General features: G+C 42.5%; 1 long non-coding RNA gene across 1 annotated transcript; it reads left to right on the forward strand.

The window, feature by feature from the left end:
* On the forward strand, positions 1-25238 carry LOC139357049 (uncharacterized). Its single transcript, XR_011609643.1, has 3 exons — positions 1-1909; positions 22859-23001; positions 24984-25238. It is a non-coding gene; the product is annotated as an uncharacterized lncRNA (long non-coding RNA).
* The last annotated feature ends 2733 nt before the right edge of the window (positions 25239-27971 follow it).

A 27971-nucleotide genomic window follows, 5' to 3' on the forward strand; every position in this document is an offset into this window, starting at 1 on the left:
TGTAACATAACGGAGCAAGTGGAGTGAAATAAAATGCAATAGAATGGGGCAGTGTGTAGCATTGTGGAGTGGAAGGAACGGGGTGGGACAGAAGTAGATTTTATTACTTGCTGAGAAGTCTAGGAGGTAGTGTTGCTAAAGCGTTGGAGTCCAGTGTCTTCTGAAGACCACACAGTCCGTCTCGCTAATGCTCAGTGAGTGGATGAGGAGTGGGAGGAGGTCTCTCATGTACTAGAGGACTCCACTGTTCCTGAGAGTGGCTCTGAGGATTGGACTGTGCCAATAAGAAAGTGAGGAAGAAAGTGCTCACACATCACCTCCCTATAGTCGGAAGTCGTGTGTCTGCCTCATGCTGGAATCTTCACAGGATACAAATGAGACAGACACAGAGACTCCAGTGTGAGAAACGCAGGCTCCCATTTCTTCATGGCCGTGAAAAGTGAGCTTACACAATACCATGAATCGAGTTCTAGTACATCAGTGGCCTGTATGGGCTGAACATCATTCAGTAGTGGACACTCTCCACTGCAATGCCTGCTTCATAGCCCTGGACTCTCTTACTGAGGGACGTTTGAGAATGTCTGTGGGTGCCACGTGTGCCAGGCCCATGAACACTTATAGGACAGAGTATGCAACCAAGGATGTTCAGGTCACACAGCCTGCACACCTCAGATCAGGCAGTTGGGTATTAATTGCTGTATCCATTAATGCATGTGAGATTCCCCACTAATGAAGTAAAAGTGGGAGAGCAACTAGCATTTAAAAATAGAGTTGAAATGGTGGAGAAAGGCTGCCACAGTGAGAAGATGCCAAGATTCATGATTAACCAAGTGCAATTCCTAATCCAAGCTGACTGTGCCAAGGAATTCTTGTCCTATGGCCCTAGCTCACTGTTCTGCTTAGCAGGATTTAGAAACCAACCCAAACAAAACAGAAATTTTCACAAGGCTGACCTCTTTAGGAAATCTATTCCTGGAGCCATGGTTGATGGTGGTATTGCTGCATAATGATGCCATATGGCCACACTCCCAGTTTCAAATCACACCCTGAGGTTAGGAGAATGTCCTGATTATTCATGAGGCAATATCGTAACAGAAGCACTGATTTGCAGTTTCATGCTTGTCCAACGAAGTCATGCCTTTGCTCTTGGACTCTCTGGGTGGGTGTGCATGGCACACACACTCACACCCACATGGCTGTGATGACATTACTCTTCCTTTAAGCACTGCAGCCATCCCTGATTGTATTATCTATTCCACAAGTGTACACAGTCAGGTACCTTTGGTACCAACTCACCCCAGCAACCCCAAGTGCCCAAATCTCCTGGGCAGGAGGCTGGGACTCAGAGCAAGCCTCCCAGTGAGCTGTGTGGGAGCCATTCCTGAGCCCCTGTCCTGTCTCTCTCTGCTCCTTCTCCATAAAGAATCCACTCCTCTCTCCATAAGGAATCCACTCCTCTCTCCATAAAGAATCCACTCCTCTCTCCATAAGGAAGCCACGTCTCCCTGTGGCTCTGAACAAGACCAAGATGGCTGGTCCTGCTCCTTGTCCTGCACAGGAGCCCACCTCAGTGACAACATTTAAAAGCTACTATTTCCAGTGCTTATGACTATTTTTCCTTCAGCAAACCCCAGTTACAAGGCCTTGGTCTTTCTGTTTGGGAAGGTCCGCAGAGGTGGTCAAGGTCCGCAGAGGTTGTCTTTTATGCCGTCACTGGTGGAAAGGGATGGTCGGGGTGGTCTCTGGCCCTCTGTCCAGGCATTTTTACGGAGGGCAGAGTGACCCCACCTGCCAGGCCCTTCAGCAAACCATCTGTACAAGGGTGAGCTCTGGCTTGGCTCTCAAAGTCTGAGTGAGTAAGACCTGAATAGAGAGAAGGCAGCAAGAGGACGCTCAGGCAGAATGACAGGTTAGTCGCTAGAGCAGGTCGCAGAGGGCTTGTATGCCAGGCTGGAATTAAAAGCAAACCCAAAAGAGAAACTCTAAAGAGAAACAAACCTGGTGGAGGGCCCGGGTCTGGCAGGCCCCTTCCATGGAGAGTTGGCTGCTCTAGGGACTGAAGGCTGCAGCCGTCAGGCCCACTGTCATTTCAGCACCACAGGTGCAAAGAGCCATTGGCTCACGGCTCCCCACACAACCAGGACTCATCAGGCAGGAGCAGAGGCCTGGCCTCCCGAGCCCAACTGAGGAGAACCCCAAATGCCATGCTAGCCTGAGGACCCCCAGAGCAGGTGACAGAGGCTGTCCTTGGTGCTACCTCCTAGCTCAACCTCCTCCCTTCCCTTCACAGGCACTGATGCTGGTGACGCTCCTCATTAAACACCCGCCCCAATAATGCCCAACTTAGAAGCTGCTTCCCAGAGATCCCAAATGATCACATGAGCTTTATGATTGCGATGGCGGGGCTCATGGACAGCAGGAGAGGTTTCCAGGAAGGAAAGGAGGTTCTGAGAGCCCCATGACGCTCAACTCAGGTTTACTCAGGTCTGAGCGGGAGGAAGCAAGGGCAGTGGAGCAATCCGTGGAAGCCATGGCACTAGCATTCTGGGGCAGTATTCCTCCGGGGGCCTCACAGCAGCCCAGATCCCTGCGGAAGGGTGAAAATGTGTCCGGTGGGTTCTTTGTCTCCTGCCGCGGACCTTCGCGGTGAGGGTTACAGCTCTTAAAGATGGCGCCTCCCGAGTTTGCTCCTTCAGAGCCTCAGATGTGTCCCAAGTTTCTTCCTTCCGGTGGGTTAATGGCCGCGCTGCATTAACTTAAGGAGTGAAGCCACCACGTTTCCTGCGAGTGTTACAGCTCATAAAGCGAGTGCAGACCCAAACAGTGAGCAGCACCAAGGTTTATTGTGAAAATGGAAAGTACAAAGACTCCACCGGAAGTGAAGGGACCCCAGCGGGTTGCGGTTGCTTTTTCCGGTGACCAGCTTTTATGCTCTTATTTGATCCCGCCCACATCCTGCTGATTGGTCCATTTTACAGAGCACTGATTGGTCCATTTTATAGAGCACTGATTGGTCCATTTTACAGAGCACTGATTGGTCCATCTTACAGAGTGCTGATTGGTCCATTTTACAGGGTGTTGATTGGTGCATTTACAATCCTTCAGCTAGACAGAAAAGTTCGCAAGTCCACACTTGACCCAGGAAGTCCAGCTGGCTTCACCGCTCAAAAGGAAGGAGCAGCTGGTTGGCAGGTGGGGTCACTCCAGGGTGGCCAATGATGGGGACACACTGAGCTCAGGGACAGGGTGGAGGTGGACTGGAGCATCCACTGAGAGCTGCGCCAGAGGGGAAGACACTGCAGCAAGGGCCTGACACAGGAAGGGGTGCAGGGTAGGGGTGAGTAATGTAGGGTGTCCTCCGAGGCCAGGAGGAAGCACTGCAGAGGCTCGACCCCCCAGCCCCACAGCTGCGCAGAGTTAGGGAGATTCTGGCAAAGGCTGCTCCTCCAAAGGCCTGTGGGGAGGGTCCTTGCAATGGCAGGTAGGATGGCTGGAGTGGTTCATAACATGACCAGAGCCTGGCCTTTATCTCATGCAAGGGGCGCCTACTGCCTGTACCAGCACAGCACCTGTCCTGCATCAGGGCTTGCAGGCGTCAGAAGTGGGGACACCCCAGAGAGAGACTGCTGCAGTGGAGGTGGGGCTGCACTAACCTGGAAGACCCTGTGGAGAAGGCACACTGGCAGTTCCAGGCCTGGGCTCAGGAGCTGGAAAGCTGGGCTGAATCCGTGAGGCCCTTTGGGGCCCACTGGCTCACATTCCTAAGGAGGAAACAATTCCCCCGAGGGCGTGCGGGATCTGTTCCCCCAGGGTGAGTTGGGAGAGCCGCCAGGTGGAAGTGAAGTGTGGACCAGAGCCTGCTAGTTGCTAGATTTGTTTCTAAAACAAAAGTACAGAGGGTTTGAGTGAGGTTGAGTTTCTTTCTTCAGGGCAAGAGGCAGGTACTTCAGCCGACTCAGACACCTGGTCTTCTCCATTTTCTTGGCTTGTTTTCTGAAGAAATAACTAAAGTCTCACAGCACTGTGGAGTGTGTGTGTGTGTGTGTGTGCAGCTTTTGGGGTGTGGGCTATTTTCTCCATTCTCCGGTGGGAGGTCACCTCATAGCCTTGCTCATTTTCTCCAGCCATGGGACAGCATGTGGTGGTTAGTGACCTGCATTTGATAAAAACTCAGCATGGGTGAATAGAATTTAGATGTACTACACATCATAAATGTGAATACTTCTAGATTATACAGAATATGTTAGTGTCAAAATATTCATAAACAGATAATAGGATAAATGTGTCTCTATGACTTAAAATCAAACATATAATTAGATTGATTATATGATTTTGAATCCACAAGAATAGTCATTTAAAGACAAATGATTTTGAATTAAGAACATAAATAATAAAATTGATAAAGTAATTCTGGTGGAATCTGAGTCAATCATGCCATCAGTTCTTTCCCATTTTCTGTTCAGAGGTAAACAACCCCGCGATTATTCTCACGGATGTAAAAATTGGCCTCACTTAAAGTGTCTAATAATACTTAACGGTAATCGGTTGGACATGCTCTGCCTGACCCAGATGTAGTTAGCTGTAGGGTCCTGCAAGCTGTGATTGGGAAGCCAAGACTTTAGGGACCACACTGCTCTGTTTGCCTCCTATATGATCTCTTGTAAAATATGACATTAACAGTGATTTCCAATAAATGGGACATGATGCATTCAGTCAAATCAAAGTTTTGCTGCAGCTCTAAGAAAGAAACAAATAGGAGTCTAGTTGAGCAAAAGCAGCCTCAGAAAGAAGTGACCGGACCAGCGACAGGGTACCATGGATGAGCCAGGTCTTTATGGCCAATTTTCAGGGCCCTGAAAAGGAGGCATGAAGGCTGACATTTAATAGAATCTCAAAAAACACTTGTGAGTGAATGAATAAATTATATGAATGATTGCATTTTACTCATCCATGTCTCTCCATTTGACATTTAGACTTTGTAGATGTGTGTTATAAATGATGGTGAAACACATATCCACATGCTCATCTCCTTTATACCTACATGTGCTAGAGTTTCTCTAGCATCCATTCCTAATTATTTTCCAAAGCTGTGTTCCAGTATTCCTCTGCACTAATAGTGTGGCATTGTTTTATTTTCCTTGAACCTTTGCCAGTTGAGATTGAACATAAGGTGGGCAGAGACCAAGTCTACTTAACTCCTTTTAAAGTCATCATCTGCAGGATGTCAGACCTGTTCTCTGTCTTCCAAATACCCATTCCCTCCTTCTTTTACTATGGAACGCAGATGTTTCAGAGTCCTTAGTAGTATCCTTAGCATTAAACTCCCAACTTCCCTAATGGTAGAGTTGATAATGGTTAAAGTTCAAGCACATAAAGTGTTGGCAGAAATCCCTCAGAAGGACACAGCTTCATGAGTGGAAAGGCCCAGCCTTGTTGGGAAGGAGTTTCTCTGCCCATTTGCACCTCTAGAACCTGCCTAGGAGGGGATATGAGCCCATGAGGCATAGCATCTACCTTGTAGCATGAAGTGACATGCGTAAGGATTAAACCTCGTCAACTGTAGTAGATTCCAGAGGGCTCTGCCAATACCTGTCTCCCATATGTTGAGAGTGGTAGCTGAAGACACAACTGTGTTGCTTCTTAAGGTTGCCCTTGGCCTAAGGGAGCCACCAGAGCCCAGGCAATGATGGGCTGATGTGGGATATGGAGGGCCTGCCTTTGAGATGACTCTGAAGGTCATCCCAGCTCCAGAGCCTTCTAGGGATTGACTGAGGCATGAGTTGCTACTGCTTTGCTGTTCAGCGTCTCCCGCTGCCCGGAACGGCCTTCCTCATGTCCCTAACTGGTGTGTCTCCTGAAAGCTCTCCCCAGTAAACCCTCTTAAAGAAATGCCTGGTCTCACATCTGTTTCCAGTGAACCCAATCTGAAACACTCAGAAGGGAGAACAGAGCACATGTGTTGAAAAGGCCTGATGTCATGCTCAGCTATCACACCTGCCCTGTTTTCCCAGACGTTTTGTAATATGTGACAAATAACACCTTTTCTATTTAAGCTACTGTCATTTGAATTTCTGTTACTCATCCGGACACAGTTCTAACTGATTTATGGAGTCCCATATGCTTGGCAAGGGACCAAGGCCCTGGCAAACACAGGGGTGTTAGGAGTTTTAATGTTTTCCATGATATTACAAGGTTATGTACATAAAACGGAGGTGAATATAGTTCTGTGATCCTCAGCTTCCTCTCCTCCCATGCCTCCAACCCCATTTTTGTCTCATGCTCCAGCAATTTGGAAGTGCCTGTGGAACACCACGCTGTGTTTTTTTCCTCTTTGGCACATATGCTATTCTTATCTGAGAAGTTTCCCGTGCACTTAGAAAACACATCATCCTCCTCAGCCCAGTTCTGACTGACTGCTCTCCTTCCATGGGAGACATGGCTCTGCTGGCACCATGCCCCTCTACCTGGAGACTATGGTTCTGAACTATATCAACTTAGCTAAATTGGAACTACCATTCCCTGAATTCCCTCTTGTATGGTTTTGGGTAAGGGTTGACCAGAAAAGGAAAGAGTTTGTATAATATTTGGGAGGCAGAGGTGAAGCAGTAGGCTCTGCATAGACTCTGAAGTACCATGTAGGGCACCAGACGCTGCTGGGCTGGAGACTCTTGTCTCTCCCCTGCTGGCTCGCCTTGCTGCCTCCTGGCTCCTGTAGTTCTAACAGACTGCCTCTTTCAGCTGCTCCAAGTTCTGGGTAGTGCATACATCACTTCTTTGCAAATGGCACCAGCTTTTCCTGCAGGTCGCCCATGCCATTAAGGGCGAAGACTGTGAGAGACAGTTGTGGGGTCCAGTTTGTCCTCGCAGATTCCCGTGTATCCTTATGGGATCCAGTCATGCTAATAGCTTCCAGTTTGTCCTTGCAAACCCTCATGTCACTTCCAGTCTTCTTCCTAACTAAATGGCCAGGCTGACTTCAGGCTCAGAACCAATATCAGCCATGAAGATAAAGGCTTACATAGACTGCTTAACCATCTTCTAAAATTATAAGTGACCCAAACCTGTTCATTACTCCCTCACTCTATATAACTCATAGTGGTTCTGATCCTGTGGTTGAAGACCAACTGATACACTTAGTAATAAATACCTGATGTATTCAGAGTGTCAAAGTGCTCAAATAAAAGACTACATTTCCCACACACCATTGCAGTAAGACAGGCCAATGAGATGTAAGGGACGTCATTGGGTGGAGCCTCTGGAAAATGGGCAGGGTCTTCCTTTTGCTCCTTTACCTTCCCTTTCCTTCTCTCTGGAACTTAGACAAAAGGCCTGAGCTCCAGCAGCCATCATGTGACCTTGAGGAAGGAAGATACACACCAAGATGGTAAAGCAGAAGGAATGAAAGTGGCTTCCTAGAGCTTGCACCAAGGCCCTGGACAGCCACCTCTGTTTATGTCGGGGAAGAAAGCCACAATTTAATAAGACACTTTAGTTAGGAATCTGTAATTAGTCACCAAATGCTGTTTTTATTGATCCCACAAAAATGGTTTGCCTTTCTGTGAAATCATGTGTACTGTCAAAGTCTTTGCTTGTATGCTCGTCCATTTGGCTAAGCAGTCAACCATAAGCACAGTGGGAATTGCACACTTCATATGAATCCTCCACACCTGGCATTGCATCAGGCACATAATAGGAATGCAGGTAATATTTGTTGACTATAATTGAGCTGAAGATTGACATGGTTATTAATTTCCCATGAAGAAACAGAAGTCCTCCACTGAAAGAGGAATTGCTTTGCAAATCCCACACTGACGGAGTGCACCATTATTTCTGTTCTTCCCCATCCATATTCCCTGTAACCGTCTCTTCTTGAAGAAGGTAAAAATGGTTCTGTTTTGGGTTTATTACAGGCCTTCCACTTAGCCCCAGTCGCTACTCAGTCCATAGTGACTTCTTGGGGTTTTTCAAAATGTTGCAACTGAAGATCATGGATGCTCAAGTGGGCTTCAAACTCTTGGAAAGAATGGGATCTATGAGCAGCGTAATAGCAGCCAGAATTTTGCCTTCACCATCTGCAGAACCGAAGCCCCCAGTGCCCTGGCTCAGTAGCTGGGGCAGTGTCAGGGCAATGCTCTTCCTCCCTCTGCCCCACTACCCGATGTGGACATGTCCCTCAAAAGGCCTGGGGACCTACACCCAAGCAAAATTCCCTGGAAGCATTGAATAAGGAGATAAAGCCCCACAAATATTCTTTAAAATAAATCTCCCACTGTCTTTCTGTACACACACACACGGATGCACACACATACATATGCACACATATCTTATTAGTTCTGTTTCTATGGAGCAGTACGGCTAATAGAATAGTTTTAAGTGTCTCTATTAGTTTTAGTCCTCCAGCTGTCTTTCAATTTTTAAATATCTTCTATTTTTTATTTTTATTTTTTGAGACAGAGTCTTGCTCTGTTGCCCAGCCTGGAGTGCAGTGGTGTAATCTTGGCTCACTGTGAGCTCCACCTCCCAGGTTCACGCCATTCACCTGCCTCAGCCTCCCAACTAGCTGAGACTACAGGCGCTTGCCTCCATGTCCAGCTAGCTTTTTTTTTTTTTTTTTTTTTTTTTTTTTGTATTTTTAGTAGAGACAGGGTTTCACCGTGTTAGCCAGGATGGTCTCAATCTCTTGACCTCGTGATCTGCCTCACCCTCCCAAAGTGCTGGGATTATAGGCGTGACCCGCCACACCCGGCTTAAATGTTTTTTAAATTAAGGCAAAATCCATCTAACAAAAAATTTACCATTTTAAAGTGAACAATTTAGTGGCATTTAGTACATTCATATTTGCCACCACCACCTTTCTCTATTTATATATATTGATCTGTAGAATTTTTTAAATATAATGTTTTAAGTTTTAATATCTGAGTTATTGTATGGTGTTATTAAAATATGGTGGACGTTTTCTAAGATTTCTGTTCCATGGAATGGTTTGCATAGCATAGGATACATTTATATGTTTTTCTTTTTTAAATGGATTTTTTTTTTTTTTTTTTTTTTTTTTGAGACGGAATCGCCCTGGCTGGAGTGCAGTGGCATGATCTTGGCTCACTGCAAACTCCACCTCCCAGGTTCAAGCAAATCTCCTGCCTCAGCCTCCCAAGTAGCTGAGACTACAGGTGCACACTGCCACACCTGGCTAATTTTTTGTATTTTAGTAGAGACCAGGTTTCACCATGTTGTCCAGGCTGGTCTTGAACTCCTGAGCTCAGGCAATCTGTCTGCCTTGGCCTCCCAAAGTGCTAAGATTACAGGCATGAACCACCGCGCCCAGCCTGAACTTTACTTTTAAAGCAGTTTTAGGCTCACAGCAAAAAGCAAAAAAGGTACAGAGTTCCCATACATCTATTGACCCATACGTGCACTGCCTCCCCATTCTCAACATCACACACCAGAGTAGGACATTTGTACATTTTCTTTTTGAACCATAAAATAAGAGGATCATTTGAAACTTCAGGGTTTTATAAAGACATGGATGTTTGACATTTAAATATTAGGATAATCAATATATTCTAATTATTTAGGATATGCATTACCTTTAGGTTTTAAAAATTAGTATTTTGTTGTATATTTCAGGCTCTTAATTTTTTTCTGACCTTCAAAATCTATTTTAGTCTCAGTCAGGGTTTAAATTAAAAAGCAGAACTATCATGAGTTATATAAAGTGAGGTATTCATTTAGAGATTAGATGTTACCCCATTGTGGGGGTTGGTGGGAAAGCCTTTACGAGGCTGTTTATTGTCTCTCTATGTGATGTGGAAACCGAAGTCAGCCAGACCAACATCTGGGAAGAAACGATGGTTGTGCTCCAGTTGGTAGGCAAGATGGCATAGGCCCTGTTCCTCCCCTCTAAAGACAAATATACTGGGATTAATTCAACAGGAAATTAAAAGGAAACTCAATAGTGGAAACAGGAAGGTGGATTGGGTAGAATCTAAGGATCTGAAGAAAAACATTGCAATGGGTCTGCTGAGTTTTAATTTTATCTCCTATCCACGCCATACTGGTTCTTTCCAGAGAGTTCTACAACCCACAGTCACCATCCATGGATGAAAAAAGGTAGGAAAAAAAAGCAAGGAAAGCTGATCTCTCAAACCAAGGGATCAGTAAAGGGAAAACCCAGAGGGGACTGGTCGCAAAACTCATACTCAGTAGCAGTAGTGGCTGATCAGTGCACAAGAGGATTTCCAGCAGAGCCTGGCAGGCCAGGCCCTCCCCAACCTCACCCTTCTCCTGGCCTCCAACAGCAGCTGACCTCACCCGCCCGGAATGGAGAAGTCAGCAGAACATGAGAGATCCTCCAGAACCTGCACACTAAACTTAAACAGGTTGACTGTCTGCTAAAATAGAAGACTTGAAAAGGATCAAGAGTCTCAGAATCTAATATCTAAAATGGACAGGATACAAACAAAAATAGTAGTCATACCATGAACCAAGAACATCACAGGCTCTGTTATTAAAAAAAAATATTGATCAGGCACGGTGGCTCACGTCTGTAATCCCAACACTTCGGGAGACCAAGGCAGGCGGATCAACTGAGGTTGAGAGTTCGATACCAGCCTGACCAACATGGAGAAACCCCATCTCTACTAAAAATACAAAATTAGCCAGGCATGGTGGTGGAAACCTGTAATCCCAGCTACTCGGGAGGCTGAGACAGGAGAATCACTTGAACCCGGGAGGCGGAGGTTGTGGTGAGCTGAGATCGTGCCATTGCACTCCAGCCTGGGCAACAAGAGTGAAACTCCGTCTCAAAAAGAAATACATATATATATATACATATATAGTGCATTAAGCCTCAAAAGGTTTCAGCTCTAAGATATAGAGGAAAGCCTATCACTCGTACCCTCACCACAAGAAAAAGTTGGACAAACTGCAAATTAATGAGTTTTCTTGAGCCGATCAGAGAACTGAAGTCACAGGGCAAATAACTGAGGCAGGAGAATCACTTGAACCCGGGAGGCAGAGATTACAGTGAGCCGAGATCGCGCTACTACACTCCAGACTGTGTGACAGAGTGAGACTCAGTCTCTAAATAAATAAATAAATAAATACAAAAAATCAAACCAAACCCAACCAACCAACCAACCAACCAAAGAAAAAAGTGTGCGTGGGCACAACGTATCTCAAACATCTGAAAACCACAAATGAAGAGGAAGACATCCAATGATTCCATAAGTAGGTGTTGCAGAATGCCCCCTGCCCCACTCACATCAATACTTAAGGCATACATAGGCCTTTGTGTTCCAATAGTTGGCAACCATGCAGAAGACATTTTTGGGGAGGGGGGATCTATATGAAGGCTATTTACAACCTTTAGAAAGGCTCTAGGACTCAGGCAAGAAAAGCTTCCTGGGCCTTTGAATCTCTGTGGTAAGGACACCCAAGTCTGTCCTAGGAGACCTCTTTTCTGAGATGTCTAAGACCACATGCCCAACACTATTGATCTCACTTGAATAGCACAACATTTCCTATCCATCATTCAATGTTTCATTTTCTTTCTTTTTATAAACATTTTGAAATTGAAGTGCAGTATCTACAAAAATTGCACAAGTCATAAGTCTTCAATGACTTATGACAAAGAGAATACACCCATGTAAGAAATACAGAAAGCATAAAATCACCACACTTCAGAAGCCCCTACATGCTCCCTGCTACATCCCCCATCCTCCCAGAGGTAAACACTGTCCCAACTTCAAACACCACATATTAGTTTTCCTAATCTTAAAACCTGTATAAATGGAATAAGTAGTTATTTACTCTTTTGTGTCTGTCTGCTTTCAGAAAATGTTGCTTATGAAATTCACCCATATTTTAGAGTATAGTTTTATTTTGTTCATTTTCATTGGTGAATAGTATTCCATTGTATAAAAATACCATAATTTATTCATCCATCTTATCAGGATTGCTTCCTCTTTGGGGTCTCTTCCACATAATGTCTTTAAGAACATGTCTGAACATATCTTTCAGGACATGTAAGTACCCATGTCTGTTGGGTGAATTTCTGTGCCATATGGTGTGCATATGCTTAGCTCTAGTGCACAGTGCCAAACAGTTTTCCAAAGTGACTCTATCAATTTGCATTCTAACCAGCAGTGAATGAATTCTTCACTTTGTAACTATGCCAACAGTTGGTATTTTAACTCCAGTCATTCTGGTAGATGTGTAGTGATATCTGATTGTAATTTTATTATATTTTCCTTATAACTAAAAGGTTGGAAAATTGCCCAGTATGTGTGGAGGGATTACAGAATAATTAATTAATTAATCACTGAAGGACACAATGAATGAATTGTAAGGAAAAGCATGGCTTCAATTAAAACTGCATTTGCTGCATTGTGGAAGTAGAGGTTCGCTAATCACTGAGCGCCGTGCTCCCGCTGGCGTGGAGATGGATTATTAACAGGGCTCAGCTCTGTCTGAACTCCCCTCCCATTATTCAGAGTCTCAACAGTCCCAGGGCTCAGAATGCTAACAACCAGTCCTCCTCTCTGGTGTGGGCTCCAGGCCACCAGGTCTCCAGACTGTTCACCAACATTGTGGGGTTTCAGCTATGTCCTTTTATAGGCACCTTCTTGTTTAGTTGAAGATGAAGGAGGACAGAACAACTAACCCTCTTTCCCCACCTTTCCAATGCCCAACTGTGGGTTCCCAAGGACTGTAACTTCAGTGAACATCCTACTGGAGACAGCCAAGAGCAAAGAATGGCTGGGATAACCTTAAGTTAGCCAGGGTTTGTGGGAAGCATTAGTGTCAACTGGGAAACTCAGTGACTGACTATAAGTTTCAAAGGTCAGAGATGGTGTGACCAGTATTGAAGTCAGGCATTGCAGGGCTATTAGCACTAATGGAACCAGAGACTATATGATGATCTGGGTGCAGTGTGACCAAGCTGGGGAGAGGGGAAGAGCCTCTTGCACTGCTGCTCTCAGCAGAGTTGTGCATTGGTGAAGCTCAGTGGCTCCCACTCAGGGTCCCACCTGTGGCATCTTACCTTGATCCTCATCATTATGTCCAACATCAAACGGCCTCCATTATGCTTGACAAGACTGATACTGAGTCCCATGACTTCTTTTGAAAGAGGAAAACTAACAATTTCCTCAGACCATAATGAGAAGTATCAGGGCAGTAAAAGCAGCAATTGATCACAGGTCACATATACAGGGACACTGGTACTACCTCACCCCTAAATGTCACATTGCTTCATTCTTGATCTAACTTGGCCTTGCTGTAAATTGGTTTGCTGTACATATTCTGGTAACATTTAATTAATTGATCTAGGTTGTACCTAAGTGAAAGGAAAAGCCTTATATAGTCAAATGTGTAATCCCTATCCCGACTACAGGATTCTCTTTTATTACTTTACTCCTGTTGCTGTTCATGGAAACCCCATGAACTCCATCGCTAACCACATCTTGCTTAGAATCTTCCCTCCACCAATGACTAGCTTTACCACCTTGCATAATTTAAGCCAGATGTTAATTTCTTTAACAGCTGATGGGCGTCATAATATCTCTGTTCTAATATTGAGGAATTAAATAAGATGTTGAAGCTGCCATAAGATTAGTGTTCAAAATATAATATTCCTTTCTTCTCCTTTCCAAGGCTTGGAGCCTTACTCTCAATCCTCGTTTTAGATTGAACCATTCCCAATGAAACAAATTCCTTTTTTTCCAAGTGAAAGAACTCACTCAGGAGGAAGTCCACCCAACACGGCAAGCACTGTCAACACTTGATACAGGTTTCAACCTCACAGGGAAACCTCACAGGGTAACAGACCCAAAGCCTTCACCACTGAAAGGGATGATGGTCCGAGGGCAGAGGTACAGACACTTACGAGAACTTCTGAAGCCCCACCTGTTTATGCCAGGTGAGCCCCACCATGCAAATTTTTATTTTGTCACAAAACTTCCAGTCAATGGTAAAATTTAAACATCCAAAGTAAATCAAATTTCAGAGAAAAAACAGTCCCTTAGTCTTGTTGCCTCATCCTTGGACAATTGTTGCTGCTTTGATATGTGGCCCTGCCTTCAGGCTTCCCTCCGTTCCGCCTCCATGTCTCTACCACACTAATCTTCTTCCAGTCTTACTCCCACAGTTCTGCTTCTTGCTGACAAGCTTTCGACGGCTCACTGCACCTAAGGATAAGTGTTCTAATCCTTCACCTGCCGTGTGAGGACTCGTCATGTGTCAATGTAGCTTTCCAACGTCACACTCATCCTCTGTTTTATTCAAGTATTCTGTTCTTAAAGGAATGAAAACTCTGACCTGTTACCACACATTTAATGTCCTGTTTCATTCTCTTTGCTACTGCGAAAATGTGGCAGACCCTGAAATTTTGACACTCCACAGACAGTGCTCCTCATCTGATGTTAACCTTTCCAGATGTCAGTCCTATCTAGGTGCCTTCTTATAATAGTAGCTGGATAAATAGGTTCTCGGATTAGAATGATCACTGAGAATGACTGAACTTAATAAAAAGATAATGATTGTACAGTTAACGTAGTAGTTACATGTAGCAAACTGCATGCCAGACATTTGGGTATAAATGGAGACTTTGACTGCCTTCCACTTGGTATCTACTGGTACTTGCTGATAACCTGACCACGGTGGGTATGAACTCTTTACTGATACCTGGATCCTTTTCTCCAGGTATTTTTCCCATTCTGTTGATCCTGTTCTATGAGTCCTTGTTAACAACAAATCTTTATAACTCTTATCTTGGCATTCCATTTGGTTAAAATTTATATTTTAACAGACGTTATATTTTAGTAACTTTTATTATGAATAGTTGCATTAAAATAACTCAGACTGGGTTTGTTAGACCTGAACCTTGTCATTCCTGTTCTTCCATGATTTCATCTAGTAATATATATAAAAAGCTTATGCTCAGGAGTTCAAGACCAGCTTGGACAAGATGGTAAAACCCCATCTCTACTAAAAACACACACACACACACACACAAAATAGCCAGGCATGGTGGCAGGTACCTGTAATCTCAGCTACTTGGAAGGCTGAGGCAGAAATTGCTTGAACTCAGGAGGCAGAGGTTGCAGCGAGCCGATATTGCACCACTATACTTCAGCCTGGGCAACAGAGTGAGACTCTGTCTCAAAAAAGAAAAGAAAAGTAGATGTAGTAAACAGAGTTTTCCAGTGCAGAACACGATTAAAACTGAAACCACCAGCAGCAACCTGTGCCCCTTTATTCTCACCCTTTCCAGGCCACAGCTCATTTCTCTTTTTGGGAATGGCTTGCAGAAGGTTTGCTGATAAAATAAGTTGTGCCTGAATGGATGTCTTGCAGTCTCTGTGGTAGCTGGAGAAGTATTCAAAGCTGCTGCCCCAGCCAGTCTCTTAGATGCACCAGCTAGTTGTGTCATAGTGTTCAGCAGTCCTCAAGGTGCATAAACCTTCGGGTTGCCCGTCAGTAGGATCTGTGCTTGAATGCATCTGAAAAATAATGATAAAAAAAAAATTAGGCACCGAAGAGCCTTTCCATTGAGGCTCTAAGAGTGGTCTGGATGCTTTTCCTTTTCATCCTGTAAATATACTTATTAATAATATTGTTTGGTAATATTTTCAAAAAATTTTAATAAACACTTTTAGCAGCAGTGAGCTCAAAACATTAAATGTTTGATGACAAAGTCAGCACAGAAATTAGTGTTTCGAGAATGTTAACAAGCATGCACAAAATGCCGACATAATAACCATTAGAGCCAAAGTGTTATTAATGACAGTATAGAAACTAGAAGACATGTCTGCAGAAGATGTATCAATATCTATTTCAAAAGTTAGTGATTATTTTAAGAAGACTGCACCCAAAGATAATGTCTTTTTAAAAGTATCTGCAGAAGGAACATTTGCATTTCACTCAATAAAGCACAATTTTTCATTTAGACTGATTAACTTGTTTTTCAAAATAATCTAATTTTTAAATTCCAATATTTTGCACCCATGCTAGAAGTAAAGTGATAGCTAAAAATGAATTGGTTTCATTATGAGAAAATCTTTTCTAAAATGATGTGAAAAACTGAAATAATTTCTTGCCAACAGATCTCTATCAAAAAAAGAAAAAAAAATTTTTTTAAAGCACAAGTATATGACGCCACAGGGAAACATAGAATTGCAAGGAAAAAAAGCCATTGAAAGAAGTATATATGTAAGAAAATATTGATGTATATGGATGTTGGTGGAACATATTCTGCACCAACAATAATAGCAATGTGACATACAGTTTATAATACATGTAGAATTAAAATTCAGGGGAATAATAGCACAAAAATAGGCCCTGACAAATGCAAGTAGAGTGTTTTGAGGTTTTAGAATTACTGGAGAAAATACAAAATCCATATTTTTTTCTATGCAGAAAAAGTCAAGAATGCAAATTACTTTGTGTTTCTGTGATGTCAGTGATGATATCCCCTTTATCATTTTTTGTTGTGTCCATTTGATTTTCCTTTCTCTTCTTCTTTATTGGTCCAGCTAATGGTCTATCTATTTTGTAATTTTTTTTTCCGAAAAAACCAGCTCCTGGATTCGTTGATTTTTTTGGAGGGTTTTTCGTGTCTCTATCTCCTTCAATTCTTCTCTGATCTCAGTTATTTCTTGTCTTCTGCTAGCTTTTGGATTGGTTTGCTCTTGCCTCTCTAGCTATTTTAATTGTGATGTTAGGGTGTCGATTTGAGACCTTTCTAGATTTCTGATGTGGGCACTGAGTGCTGTAAATTTCCCTCTTGACATTGCTTTAGCTGTGTCCCAGAGATTCTGGTATGTTGTCTCTTTGTTCTCATTGGTTTCAAAGAACTTCTTGATTTCTGCCTTAATTTCACCATTTACCCAGGAGTCATTCAGGAACAGGTTGTTCAATTTCCATGAACTTGTGTGGTTTGGGGTGAGTTTCTTAATCCTGAGTTCTAATTTGATTGCACTGTGGTCTGAGAAACCTAGGCAATACCATTCAGGACATAGGCATGGACAAAGACTTCATGACAAAAATGCCAAAAGCAATTGCAGCAAAAGCCAAAATTGACAAATGGGATCTAATTAAACTAAAGAGCTTCTGCACAGCAAAAGAAACTATCATCAGAGTGAACAGGTAACTTATAGAATGGGAGATAATTTTTGCAATCTACCCATCTGACAAAGGTCTAATATCCTGAATCTACAAGGAACTTGAACATATTTACAAGAAAAAAACAAACAACCCCATCAAAAAGTGGGCAAATGATATGAACAGACAGTTCTCAAAAGAAGACATTTAGCAGCCAACAAACATATGAAAAAAAGCTCAGCATCACTGATCATCAGAGAAATGCAAATCAAAACCACAATGAGATACCATCTCATGCCAGTCAGAATGGCAGTTATGAAAAAGTCAATAAACAATAGATGCTGGTGAGGCTGTGGAGAAAGAGGAATGCTTTTACACTATTGGTGGGAATGTAAATTACTTGAACCATTGTGGAAAACAATGTGGTGATTCCTCAAGGATCTAGAACTAGAAATACCATTTGACCCAGCAATCCCTTTACTGGGTATGTACCCAAAGGAATATAAGTCATTCTACTATAAAGGCACATGCAGACGTATGTTTACTGCAGCACTACTTACAATAGCAAAGACATGGAACCAACTCAAATGCCCATCAATGATAGACTGGATAAAGAAAATATGGTGCATATACACCATGGAATACTATGCAACCATAAAAAGGAATGAGTTAATGTCCTTTTCAAGGACATGGATGAAGCTGGAAGCCATCATCCTTGGCAAAGTAACATAGGAACAGAAAATCAAACACCACCCGTTCTCACTCATAAGTGGGAGTTGAGGATTGAGAGCACATGGACACAGGGAGGGGAACAACACACACCAGGGCCTGTTGGGGGGTGGGGAGAGTGAGAGGAGGGATTTAGAGGATGGGTCAATAGGTGCAGCAAACAACAATGGCACACGCATCCCTATGTAACAAACCTGCATGTTCTGCACATGTGTCCTGTTTTTTTTTAGAAGAATTTTTTTTAAAAAAGAGTGCAAATTAGAATATCTAAGGTAAATTCTTAAATAAAAGTAAAACAATGCATAAGTAATAAGTTAAAAAGGAATAATAAAACTAGCTGATTAATCTAGAAGAAGATAAACAAAAAGGAACATACAAAAGATAATATAAAAACAAATAGCAAGATGATAGTTAAGCCAGATATATCAGTTGTTTACATTAAACATACATATAGATTAGTCTATATAAAACAGTACAATTTTTAGAGATGGTTAAAAAAGAAAAATTTGGTAAGGTGGGCATTATTAATATTAAAAAGAAATAAAAACTTTTGTTCTGCAAAAGCTCATCTAAAGAGAATAGAAAGAAAAATTATGGCCTGGTTGAATATATTTGCAAACTACACATTTGACAAAGGACTAATATCTAGACTGTATAAGGAATTCAACTGATTAAACATGGAAAATGAACAAAATACATGTACGAAAATTTCACCAGAGAGGTTCTACAGCTGGCAAATGAGCCCAGAAAATGATGTTCAGTACCATCAGCCACCAAGGCAATTCAAACTAAAACCACAATGAGACACCACTACAAATTGATCAGAATATGTAACTTTTTAAAAATGTGACCGTGCTGGCCAGGTGCGGTGGCTCACTCCTGTAATCCCAGCACTGTGGGAGGCCGAGGCGGGCGGATCGTGATGTCAGGAGATCGAGACCATCCTGGCTAACACGGTGAATCCCTGTCTCTACTAAAAAATACAAACAATTCGCCGCGCATGGTGGCAGGCACCTGTAGTCCCCGTTACTCCGGAAGCTGAGGCAGGAGAATGGCGTGAACCCGGGAGGTGGAGCTTGCAGTGAGCCGAGATTGCGCCACTGCACTCCAGCCTGGGCAACGGAGCGAGACTCCATCTCAAAAAAAAAAAAAAAAAAAAAAAAAAGAAAAGTGACAGTGCCAAATATCGGTGAGAATGGGGAGAAACTGAATCCATCATACATCCTTGTTGGGAATGTAATACGGTCCAGTCACTAAAAAATGGCTTATCAATATCTTATAAAATAAATCATGCAATTAACACACAACCCAGCAGTAGCTCTCTGGAGAATAAAATGAAATAAAAACTTACGCACACACAAAAACAGTACGTGAATGTTCATAGCAGTTTTATTTGTTGTCACCAAGAACTGGAAAGTTAAGATGCTCTTAAACAGGCCAATGGTTAAACAAACTGTGTTACATGTATACCATTAAATACTGATCAGCAATAAGAATAGACTACTGATAAATCCAACAACTGGATGAATCTCCATGAAATTTTTCTGAGTACAAAAATGCTAAATCAAAAACGTTACATAGTGTGTGATTCCCTTTATTTAGCTTTGTGAAGTGACAGCCTTTAAAAAATGAGGAACAGATAAGTTATTGCTAGGGCTTAGGGGAGGCAGCAAGGTGAGCATAACGAAGGTGTGTTTGGTGATAAATAAGCCGTGCAAAGGAATCTCGAGGCAATGGAATGGTTTAGCATCTCGACTGTGGTGGTGGATACAAAATCCTATAATTACGATAAAATTGTACAGAACTAAATACACACACCCAAACAAATGATGACAAGTAAAACTGGAGAAATATTAATAAGATTAGTAGATTGTATTCTGGTTTTGATATATTACTATACTTTTGCAAAATGTTATCATCGAAGGGAACTTGGTAAATTGTACGGAGGATCTCTCTGTATTATTATTTTTTTTTTTTGCAGCTTCATGTGAATCAACAAAGATCTTAATAAAAATGCAGCTACAAAATCAAGTAAGAGTAAATGTCATGAAATAAGTACCTTCACATTGAGGACTACACAGTATTGTTGCTATTATCCATATAGTTACTAAAAATTAAAGAATAACAATATAAATGGAGGGATACACCATGTTCATTGACAGGAGGATCCCATATTGCAAAGATGTTATTTCTCCCCAAACTGTTATACTCAATGCAATCTCAATCACAATCCCAGCTAGTTTTTTCAAAAAATTGACTCACTGATGCTAAAATGTTAAAAAAAAATGCAAAGTGCAAAAATAACAGGCAATCTCGATGACCAGAAAGATTATTCTGCAATATCAGATATCAAGACTAAATAAAAATAAAATACATAACACTTTTTATGATGGTGCATAAAAAGACAAATAAAATGGAAAAAATAAAGGGTCAAGAAACAGGCACATAATATAGTCATGTATTATATGACAAAGTTGGCACCCTCATGTAGTGTATATAAATTTTTATATTCAGTACATTATATGAAATAAATTGGTTACCATATCGAAAAAGTAATGAATTTTGATCCCTACCTCTAAGTTTACACAAAAATCAATTTCAGGTGGATTGTTTATGCAAATATGAAAAGCAAAACAATACTTTAAGAATAAAACATAAAATTTGTCTTCATGAATTTCTGGTAGGAAAATGTTTCTTAAGTAGGGAATAAAACTGCTTTTTTGTTTTTTTTTGGAGATGGAGTCTCACTTTGTTACCCAGGCTGGAGGGCAGTGGTGTGATCTTGGCTCACTGCAAACTCTGCCTCCCAGGTTCAAGTGATTCTCCCGCCTCAGCCTCCTGAACAGCTGGGATTACAGGCTCCCACCACCATGTCTGGTTAATTTTTGTATTTTTGTAGAGATGGGGTTTCACCATGTTGGCCAGGCTGGTCTTGAACTCCTGACCTGAGGTGACCTGCCCGCCTTGGCCTCCCAAAGTGCTGGGATTACAGGCTTGAGCCCCCACGCCTGGCCAAAAGTGCTATTTGTGTTTTGTTTTGTTTTGTTTTTGAGACGGAGTCTTGCTCTGTCACCCAAGCTGGAGTGCAGTGGCACCATCTTGGCTCACTGCAAGCTCTGCCTCCTGGGTTCACGCCATTCTTCTGCCTCGGCCTCCCCAGTAGCTGGGACTACAGGCGCCCGCCACCGCGCCCGGCTAATTTTGTTTTTGTATTTTCAGTAGAGATGGGTTTCACCGTTTTAGCCAGGATGGTCTCGATCTCCTGACCCTGTGATCTGCCTGCCTTGGCCTACGAAAGTGCTGGAATTACAGGCGTGAGCCACTGTGCCCGGCCCAAAAGTGCTGTTTTTAAAGAAAGAGTTGATAAATATGAGGACATTAAAATTGAGAATATATATTTAGCAGAGGACACTGTTAGGAGAATGAAAAGACTAGCACATAGAGCAGGGATTATGTATGAGAGATATATCTAATAAAGTGTATTTTTCCAAAATACATCATGAACACCTTTAACGAGTTCACTGACTTAATCACCTCACAGAATAGCAGATGCAAGGGCCATAAACCTGTGGAAACATGCTAAAATCTATTCATGATCTGGGGAATGCAAATTAATATCACAATAATAGTGGTTATATTGTTTGCAAAAATGGTCATATTAATTTATATCTCTGCAGGTGTGTTCCTTTGCAAGGAGTTTTTGCATCTCCTTCCATAAAAAGGTAGCATTTATTTCCACAAATATAACATATTTAAATACAAAACCTTAGAAACTCTTGAACCTGGAATGGCCTTGCCACTTATTTTTGCCAGTAGAATGTGAAAGAAGTGATGTCATGTGCCCCCTTAGAATGTTGCTGTCACCATGCAAAGATGCCCAGGTTAGCCTCCTTAAGGAAAAGAGAGCATATGGACAGGGAGGCAGAGTGAGCAATCAATAACAAATGTCAGACCTGGGAGTGTGGCCATGGTGAACTATCCAGTGCCAATTTAGCCCTTAGATAACTAAAGCAGCATAAAAGACCCCCGGAAAGATTAGCAGAGACACTCCCTAGCTGACCGAAATCAGGTTGCTGACCCACGTAATTGCACAATGTAGGAAGATGGTTTTGATTTTCAGCCTGTAAGTTTTGGTATCGTTTGTTACACAGCACTCACTAACTTGAAACAATGATTTAACTCTACACACCCACCGGAGTAGCCAAAATGAAACACAGAGGCAATAAAAATGTTTCACACAGTTCAGAGCAACTGAAATGCTTATACTCTGCTGCTGGAAGTGTAAACTGGCACAATCCTTTGAACACCACTGGCAGTATCTACCAAGGTTGAGCAGACACGTGCTCTAACACTCAGCAATTCCACTCTAGGTATCCGGCCAAGATCAATGCACCCAAAACATGTAAAAGACTGGTAACCGCAGCATTATTCACATTACTCATAACGATGCAAACTGGAGAAAACCCACGTATTCACCTAAAGTAGAATGGATTACAAAAAGTAAATGGTGATATATTCCTTTATTATACAGCCATGAGAGCAAAGAACCACAACTATATACAACTACGTGGATTGGTATCACAACCATAATGCTAAATTCCTAGGAAAGAACTAAACCAAGCTACATGGAGACGAGAGTCTCTGCTTTCCTGGCATTTTTAACGTTTTACTTTCTCCATGTGTTTTTCCCCTTATTGGAGATTATTCTGCAGAGAAAGCAGCTGCTAGACAGAAACTTAGACAAAGTTTCCCTCAGGCTTCCCTCCCCTCCTCCCTCATCAAATATATACTATGGTACAGTCTGCCAGCCTCAGAGAGGGGTCCTGCAACTATGAAAATTGATTTTATTTCCTTCTCAATGAACTCTGTGGCAAATTTTGTGAGATTAGACAAATGAACAAAACCATATCTAAAATGGACTAAGTTGGAGTGAGTTATGGAGGTCCTAAAAAGATATCTACAAATCTATATGGGGAATCCAGGAAGGCTCTGAGCTTCTTTCTGATGGGAAATAAACATCTACCAGGTGCAGCGAATGGCAACTATCAGATGGCAGAGAAAACAGTAACAGCAGACACTGGGATGTGTGAAGGAGTACACTCTGCAGGTCACTGCCTGCTGCGTGTGGACAAGGAGCACAGGGACCCGGCAAGGGATCAAGCAGCAGAGGTAAGTGGGCAACAGGCTATCCACACCGTGCAGGAAACAGGGAGCGCAGCTGTCATCAGGATACAGGGAGCACAGCTGTCATCACTGGTTTCTTGGTGAAGATGTGCAGACCCTTTACTCCAAGGTAAGGTGAAATAGTCATTACAAGTGCACATTTCAGAATTAGAAAGATCTGCTGGCTGTGTGATCATGGGGAGTCACATTACCTCTCATAGCTTCCATTTCTTTGTCTGTAACATCTGGATGTTAATGATACTTATCGCATAGGTTTGTTAGTAGAATTAGTCCGGAAGAGATGTAGTCTACTAACGCCAAGAGCCTTGTGCATAGTTAGTGCCCAGTAAATAGCAACCATTATAGTGCTACTGTTTCCAGGCATCTCAGAATGAAGTTTTTCACACCAGATCAAAGCTGCTTGCTGCTCTACTGTACTACAGGCTTCCACAGTTCCTCCAAAGGGACTCTCGGTCCCAGGCTTGAAAGTCAAGTGTAAGTGCAGGACACAAGACACAGGAATGAGCCTTCTGTTTAGTATTCTGGAGCAGCTGAAAGCCCCCTTACCCTCAATCACATTTGCATCAGCATTTCCAAATTGCACATTGTTTTCTGGTGATCCTCACGATTTAAATTTTAATCATCTTTTTCTTGAAAAACAAATGAAAAATAAGAAACAAAAATGAGCTGGAGATATTGCATTTCTCTAAAAAGCTACCACTAATTAAGACGTTGAAAGCGATTTTAACACCATTCCTCACCACTGTGACAAATCTGACAGGTTTACAAATTAGTATTCTGGGACTCTCAAACTGGATGTCCCTGTTTTGTCAGATTCCGTGAAGGATTGCAAACGTGCTTGGTGATTGCTGCAAGTAATACAATAGCTCGCAAAAACCAACGTACACTCTCAGGAAACTGGCCCCTTGGGAAAATATTTTGGGCAACAGAAAATGCTGCCCACTGCCCTCCCCACCACCGACCCCTGCTAAGAAAAGAGGGCATACTCAGACGTGGAAAAATCAAGGTGGATTTTCACGGACCCCAAGGTGGCAGAGGCCAAGTAGCCTCCCACTACTGGGTGTCTTCTGTAGGCTGTACTGGCCTGAGCCAGCAGGGCATGAGACTTACCCAGCTCTGGCCATTAAAACCCTACTTCTTTTGCTGAAATCTTTCTCCCTAAGGCTTTCCCCCATTAGTCCTGAAGCAACCCTTGGGTGCTGCGCACAATGAATCTAAAGCCACTTTCAAACACCAGCCTTTCAACTTCAACAACAGCAACAGAGAAGCAATGAGAGTTGGTACTTTAACAGGGGTCACCTGCTTTCCCATACGTCATTCTGTTGTATGTATCATCATAAACACTTTACCAATGGGAAACCTACATTCTCCCTGACTTTGCTAGTGAGACCACTTAGATTCAGAAAGATTAAGTAACTTGCTCCAATTCACATACCTAGTAAATTGTTGATTTGGGTATCAGTAATGACCCCACAACTTGGTTTAAAGTCCTCACCAGTGTAAAATAAGTTCACCACTTTGAAATAAGTTCCAGCTAATTCATATCCATAAATATAAAGCTTAAATCCTCGAGTTCCATAAGGCAACTGGATCCACTAGGATAGCACCACTCAAAGGAATGCTATTTCAATGCAATCACCTTCATCAAAGATTTGCTGGTCATCTGCTATGGTTTGGATGTGGTTTGTGCTTGCCAAAACTCATGTTGAAATTTGATACCCAAGGTAGCACTGTTGGGAGGTGGGGCCTGGTGAGAGGTGTCTGAGTCATGGGGACAGATCCCACACAAATAGATGAATGCCATCTTGTGGGACTGAGTTCTCACTCTTGCGAGACTGGATTAATTACTGGAGAGCTGGTTTAGAAGGAAATTTAACTTCCTAAACCATCTTGCTTCCTTTCATGCCATGTGATGTCTTTGCACACACACCCACTTCTCTTCTACTTTCTGCCATGACCGGAAGCAGCATGAGGCCCTCATTGGATGCAGCTGCTCAGCCTTGGAATTTCCAGTCACCAGAATCATGAGCCAAATAAACCTCTTTTCCTCATAAATTACTCAGCTTCAGGTATTCTGTTATAGCAATATAAATGGACTAAGGCAGTCTCTATCTAGCCAGATGCTGACCTAGGTACTGGGGATTTAATTAGGAGATATTGATAATGAAACAGATACATGCTGAAGGAGAAATATGTCATTAAAAACATACTTGATAAATCCAGGAGGAAAAGAGTGATTCCCCTGGAGAGGAGATACTCTCACAAGAGTCATGAGCACTGTCCTGAGGATATGGGGCATGGGACTGTAGAGAAGACCCCACCGGTGCTGTGACTTTTCTGATCTGTAGCCCTCCCTGAGTGTGTCAATGCATATGGATGTCATTATCAGAAGTTTCCTGATACCATTTACATTTGTCAGTTGAACCAGGCCTTCATGTGTAGTTCCATAAAAAACTTCTATCAGATATTGCTGTTATTACACTGTGTTGTAGTTACAACTTGAGTTCCTTATCACTATCATAACTGTGGGTTCCTAAAGGATGGAAATCGGGTCATATTCATAGCTAGTAGCCTGCTGCAAGACAGGGGCTGGCAGGAAAGAAGTGCTTGGTAAATATTTGATACAAAACAAATCGTGAAGTTTTTCCTAAGCCATCACACAACACATTAATAACAATTTGAAGCCCTATTAAATAACACTTTCTGTTGAATAAAATTCATTTAAATTAAAAATTGGTTTGGCAGTTATGAGGAGAAAACTGCACTTGTTAAGGCCAAGTTACTAATTCTCCCAATTTCTGTGCTAGAGATTCCAATAATTTGGTCTCCTTATTAATAGGGCCCTTCCAGGATATTTGGAACCCAAGATGAAGGTGAAACCACATAGCACAGGGTGCTCCAAATGTGTAGTTTTACAGCAAATAAGCTATTTAGGATAGTTTCTCATTTTATTATGTGCTGTAGCTGTGACTGGGCTTGCTGAATTGCCATTTCCCACTGGAAAGGAGTAATTCCAGAGGCAATTCTGAAAGGTCATTCCTGACAGGGATTTTTTGATAAATTGTCTGACATAAACTCAATGTTAGATGACAATGTTTTTCTCTTCTTTCTCTCTTTTTATCTTTTCTTAGGCTCCCTCTCATTTCCCTTCTTTCCTTTTTCTTCTTAATATGAAGACATTCTGTGTTGGTCAATTTAGCACGTAGGTAACAATGGAATAGAGAGAGATTCAGGTTGAATTTCAGTAACATCTAGGACATCATTAGTGGTGTCAGCTTCAAGGAGAATTTAGAAAGTGGAACCAGATGTAAATATAAGCACACCTTTTCTCACCATTGTCCCTTTCCTGTGCGTGGGTCATTCTTCCTCTGAGTCCCAAGGTGAAGACTTGTAATCCTAGCATTTATAGTGGTAATACTAACATTCAGCACACTTCAGATTCAACTATGAGCTGAGAAAGTTTTACCCATTATCTCATTTAAATTCTATTAATCATGCAGTTAAATGGTTTATTACTGCATTTCAGAGAGATATAAGGAGGCTTAGAGAAGTGAGCTATTTCAGGGTAACATTGATAGCAATAAACTAATATCCATCGCAGGCCCGTGTGCTTCCAAAAACCTGTGCATTTAGCCGTGTCCTGTTTCTCCATAATACACAGTATTCTGTATCTGATGATATCTGTTGAGGGCACAGGTCATGTCTTTGCTTTGCCTCATATATGCCTGTGTAGTGCACCAACACCAGATGCTCAACATGGGTTTACTGAAAGAAGGAATAAACAAATGAATAAACAAACAAGTGTGTGAAACCACTATTGCCTCAATAAGTCATTTATTCAACATTCCTTGAGTATTTTATCATGAACTAGACCAGAGTTCCTTAGAAGCAGAGCCTGAGACAGAGATTTGCATGATTTATTGAGGAAATGATCTCAGTAGAAAGGGGATGAAGGAAGGAAGACAGGGTAGGGCAAAGATAAGCAAAGATGTGGTCTCAGCTGGAGACTGACTTCAGCCTGATCCCATGGGGAGTGCTTGTGTGTGAATTGTATTGTAGAGTGCAATTAGGCAAAAAGCCAGACTTTTATCACTTAGTCATTAGCTGTGAGCTGTCTATAGGGGAGGGGCCACAACCTCCCAATCAGGCAGCTTCTAATAGCTAAGGGTGATTCTCTGGAGAAAGGGGCAGCTGTGAGCCATTAGCAGCCAACGGGCAAAGGAGCTGGGGGTGGGTGCCCAGTGGCTGGTGGGAGAGTGGAGTGATTGAAGGGATCACGCAGGAACCAACAGCATCTCCCAAAGCAGACATTATTAGAGCTCTATGGCCATTTCTACAGGGGATTCCCAGTTAGTGTGTGCTTTCATTGCCTACAACCCACTCCATCACTGCCCCTCAGGGCCTGTCTTAAGACCAGCCTCCCCATGAAGTCTCCCTGGACCACTCCAACTACATGGACCTCTTTCAGAAATCCTATAGTACCTCTCTCAACCAAGTGGTCATATAGTTAATCATTGCCTTTAAATGCCCTCAGATTGTTGTGCATGCATGTATCTGTTTCCTTATTAAACTTGAAAGCTCTTCCAAGGCATGGACTGTGGCATCAAATGGTAAGCCTTTATCTAGCAGCCTTGCTGCCCTCAGTCCAGTGCCCTACATGTTGTGAGCGATAAAGCAGAAGGAATGAATCCTGCACAGTAATAAATAGTAATGACAGACGAATAGTGACTGATGATAATGTAAAATTGCCATCCTTTCTATTTGTCAGGCAATGTGTTCATCCTATATCGCAGGAAATCTGGAGATAGAGTCTCCCTGGCAGTGATTTTATGGGTCTCTGTGATTCTTATGGCCTTTTCCATGGGCCTCTTACCCCATGGTCACCCAACAGCTACTATTGCTTCCCCAGACATCACATTTACATCCAAAAAGGAGGAGCTGTTGCCAGTTACATG

The sequence above is a fragment of the Macaca nemestrina genome, chromosome 11 (genome assembly GCF_043159975.1).
Source record: "Macaca nemestrina isolate mMacNem1 chromosome 11, mMacNem.hap1, whole genome shotgun sequence".
NCBI lineage: Eukaryota > Metazoa > Chordata > Mammalia > Primates > Cercopithecidae > Macaca > Macaca nemestrina.